This window comes from Euphorbia lathyris, chromosome 8 (genome assembly GCF_963576675.1).
Source record: "Euphorbia lathyris chromosome 8, ddEupLath1.1, whole genome shotgun sequence".
Lineage (NCBI taxonomy): Eukaryota > Viridiplantae > Streptophyta > Magnoliopsida > Malpighiales > Euphorbiaceae > Euphorbia > Euphorbia lathyris.
This window is the reverse complement of record NC_088917.1, coordinates 68,538,452-68,543,273: the sequence shown is the minus strand read 5'-3', so window position 1 is coordinate 68,543,273 and position 4,822 is coordinate 68,538,452. Positions and strand designations below refer to the sequence as shown.

The 4,822-nt window shown below is 35.7% G+C and overlaps 1 non-coding gene across 1 annotated transcript; it reads right to left on the bottom strand.

Moving 5' to 3' along the window:
- Positions 1-2,256: 2,256 nt before the first annotated feature.
- Positions 2,257-2,362, bottom strand: LOC136204412 (small nucleolar RNA R71). The gene has a single exon (XR_010675254.1). It is a non-coding gene; the product is annotated as a small nucleolar RNA R71 (small nucleolar RNA).
- Between the last annotated feature and the right edge of the window lie 2,460 nt (positions 2,363-4,822).

Sequence of the window (4,822 nt, the reverse complement as noted above, 5' to 3'; positions counted from 1 at the left end):
AAAGTATCGGATGTTGCTTAGCCTTAATCGCGCTAGTGAAGCGGTATTATGCCGGATGTTTATCACCACGCTAGGAGGACTTGTGTTAAGCCCAAAATATACCTAAAATATCATCAATAATTACATCAATATTGCTACGAATTTATGCTATTTATAACTATTTAGAAAGCTTTTACTCTCGAATATGTTTCTTTCTTGTAATGTACATAAATATTTGGTAAAATCCAAATAGGAATGAAAAGAGCTCAAAAACAGAAGAAAAACCCTACAAAAGGAGTCGAAGACGGCGAAAATTAATAACGCCAAGTCAAGGACGAGAACGAAAGCCGAAGAAGTGAAAAACGTTCCGTGCCGCGACCGCGGCCCCCAAATTCTCGGTCGTGACACGCGTTCTTCAGCTTCTCCTTCCCTTCGTTTGAAGACCAATTGATGCTCCCCCATTCTCGGTAGAGAATTTAACATTCTCGGTACGAGCAGGAGTCTGTAGAGGCCTAGTTACACACTTTCGTTTTCAACGAAACACGATCGCTCGGGTGGATAAAGACGTCCTTTCACAACGGATACGACTCTCCACAACGGACACGACACTTCAATCAAGACTCTTCAACATCTATAAATAAAGAGTTGATGGAGAGTTGAATATATGTAGAAGAAATAGATTAGTATAGAATTTATGCAGAAATTCCGAGTCAAGTGATTCAGAAGTTAGATTTCGATTCTGTAAAAAGCAATGTGATGTACACACATTGTTTATTCAATAATAACAAGTTTAGTAGCGTTTAGACATTGTTCCAATTTAGTTTTCATTTTGGTAGTAGACCGACCCAGTCTCTATTACGAAGATTCAACGAGAAGATTGAGTAGAGGATCCGCCCCTGAGCCTGACAAACTCTAACGAAACCCAAGGAAAGGATTGACAACCCGTTCACTTGCAAGCCGTTGAATGTTTCCATGCTCCATGTTCTCTGTAAACTTGTATCAATTTATATTTCATCTAATAAAGTCCGTTATATTCGATAGATTGTTATGCAGCACTTTGGTAAAGGATCCGAAGTGGATGCTGGTGTTTTCATTAAAACGTATTTAATTCAAAATCTTTACAAGGAAACTTTGTTGAACACTTAGGCAAATTATTATCTCGAAAGAGTTTTAATTTGATTAAGGGCAATTATCCCGGATAGGGTTTTGTCATGTTCAAAGCCAAATAATTAGAGGTTCCATCATTTATTTCATCTTTATAATTCATACAAAGTTTAAAGTTGTTTTCTTTGCTTAATGCAAACAAATACATTTGTTTACTTTTCTAAAAAGTACTAAACGTTCCTATCTTGCAAATTCATTCTTAAATCAGAGCATTTTCTAACGTTTTCATACTCTAACCTAATTCTCATTCTAGCAATTTCAAAACCAAAACCGATTAAACGATTTTCCATATTATAAACCTTAAAGTAAATTTAACCAATTATAAATAAGTTTTGTTTCGAAAAACGTTCCCTGTGGGATCGATATCTTTTATTACTACAAGCGTATACCGTGCACTTGCGGAAATCGCTCAACAAGTTTTTGGCGCCGTTGCCGGGGAACGCCAAAATTTTTGACAAAATTTTAAATCTTTCGTGTTTTATTTCGAATCTAGGTTTATTTATACTTATTCAAACTTTTATATTTTATTTATTTTAATTTACTAACATATTTATTTTTCAAATTCTGTTTTGTAGGTAGTTTCGATTCGTGCGAAATTTCAGGTTCATGCGCAGTTCTCGAAGTTCAGGCACGTCACCAGATCCTATTGACCCAGAAATTGAAAGAACTCTTAAAAAGAACAAGAAAGAAAAGAAAAACAAAAACAAAACCCCAATAAAAACTAGAATTACCGAGCCAGAAGTTATGGCCACACTTATGGATTACGCTAGGCCATGAGTGGCCGGTGTAACAAACAGTATAGTTAGACCCCAAATTAATGCACACCATTTTGAAATTAAGTCAGCATTGCTTAATATGTTGCAAAATAACGTAACATTTTACGGGTTACCTAACGAAAATCCTAACACCCATTTGACAAATTTCTTAGAAATTTGTGACACTTTTAAAATTACTGATGTAACTGCAGAAGCAATCAAACTTCGCCTTTTTCCTTTTACTTTGAAGGATCGAGCCAAAGAATGGTTAACTTCTATGTCAGCCGCATCATTTGAGACTTGGGAGCAATTAGCCCAAGCATTTTTATCAAAAAATTTTCCTTTAGCAAAAACCGCAAGAGTCATTAAAGAGTTAACATCTTTTTCTCAAAATGATAATGAAACTCTTTATGAGGCTTGGAACGTTTTAAAGAACTCCAACGTTTATGCCCACACCACCAATTGCCCGTTGAATTTTTAATGCAAACATTTTATAATGGACTAAATCCTACAACTAGAGGTTCATTGGACGCTATGTCTGGAGGGTTATTCATGAAGAAAACATCTGCCCAAGCAAGAGAACTTTTGGAGGAAATGGCAATCAACAGCAGTATGTGGCCCATGGAACGTGGACACGTACCATTAGCGAAACCATCATCCTCAACTACGTCATCAGTTAAAGGTATAGTGAATCTTGATCCAGTTGCGATGTTGCAAGCCCAGTTTTCTGCCTTATCGCACAAAATTGATAGGTTTATGGCACCGTGTGATTCTATTGGTAAGCCAATCCAAACGGATGTGGACTACGAAGGTATGAGTGAAATTGAACAGGTAAATTTTATCCAAGGGCAAAACCAACCTAATAACCCTTACTCCAATACATATAATCCTGGGTGGAGAAATCATCCTAACTTTAACTGGAGAGATAATAATAATAATGCTAATCAAAATCGTACCACTAATTATCAAAATCAATCGAGAGATACGATTAGCACTTTATCTTCTAAAATCGACAAATTTATTGATGCTATGAGCGGAAAAATAAGTAATCACGACGATGGTTTTAAACGGATCGAGAATAAATTCGATCAGCTTATTAAAAACCAATCATCTAGCATCCATAATTTGGAGATTCAAATTGGACAACTCGCTAAATCAATTCCATCCCGCAAAGAGGGAAGTCTTCCAAACCATACGGAAGAAAATCCGAAAGAGCATGTTAAGGCTATCACTCTTCGTTCACGGAAAAATTACTTAGGCCCGGAAATGCCCGGAAATTCGACCTTACCTGGAACTGATTTACCAAAGCCCAAAGAAGATACTTTGAAACAAAAAGATGCACCAATTGACTCTAGTACAAAAACTTTTGTACCCAAACCACCTTTTCCACACAAAGTCCGCAATAAGGACTATGATAAACAACTTTTAACATTTTTAGACAAACTTAAAAATTTGCATATTAATTTAACGTTTATGGATGCGATTACGCAAATTCCCAATTATGGTAAATTCCTCAAAGATTTAATTTCAAAGAAAATCAGTTGGGAAGGAATTTCATCCATTTCGCTAACTGAAGATTGCAGTTCGATTGTGTCAAGCAATTTGCCCACAAAACTCAAAGATCAAACCACTAAAAGACCATACGATATAATTGAGGATGTTTTAGTTAAAGTTGACAAATTTATTTTTCCTACCGATTTCGTTATTTTAGATTTTGCTTATGACGTAAATTGTCCGCTAATCTTTGGTAGACCGTTCATGAACACGGGACGTGCTCTAGTTGATGTGTCGGAAAGGAAAGTAGTTTTAAGAATAGGAGATGATAAGATTGAGTTTGATATGAATCAAGCGATGAAATATCCTATGGAGGATTTCGCTTGTATGAAACTTGATTTTATTGAAGAATGTGTAAATGACATTGTTCAAAAAGAAGAAATAATAGAACCTATAATGAGTGAGGAACTAGAAGATAAGGACCCAGAACCTTTGATTCGAGAAAATGGACCAGTTCCGCCTTCGATTATAGTTCCACCTAAATTAGAACTTAAAGAATTACCAAGTCATTTGAGGTACGCTTTCTTAGGCGAAGGCGATTCTCTACCTATAATTATCTCTAACAAATTAACACAAGATCAAGAAGAGAAATTGAAAGAAGTTGTTAGAAATAGGATAGGAAGTATGGGTTGGCAAATTTCAGACTTAAAAGGTATCAATCCAAGCATCGTAATGCACAGAATTCACTTAGAAGAAGATAAGCCACCTAAAGCGGATAGGCAAAGACGCATAAATCCCAATATGAAGGAAGTAGTCAAAAATGAGATTACTAAACTTCTGGACAATGGAATCATCTACCCTATTTCGGATAGTGAATGGGTTAGTCCAATCCATTGTGTACCTAAAAAGGGAGGCATAACAGTTGTAAGGAATGAAGAAGGTGAATTAATACCTACACGAACCACCACTGGTTGGAGAGTTTGTATAGATTATAGAAATCTAAATAAAGCAACTAGGAAATATCATTTTCCTCTACCTTTCATTGATCAAATGATCGAAAGGATAGATGGTCATGCTTTCTACTGTTTTCTAGATGGTTACTCCGGATTCTTTCAAATATACATTTACCCGGATGACCAAGATAAAACAACCTTCACATGTCCTTACGGAACATTCGCATATAGGAGAATGCCCTTTGGTTTATGTAACGCACCTGCAACATTTCAACGTTGTATGACTGCGATTTTTAATGATTTCATTGAAGATATCATGGAAGTTTTTATGGACGATTTTTCAGTTTATGGAGATTCTTTTGATTCGTGCCTAGAAAACTTGGATAAAGTTTTGTCTAGGTGTGAAGAAAAAAATTTGGTATTAAACTGAGAAAAATGTCATTTCATGGTTGACAAAGGAATTGTTTTAGGTCACAA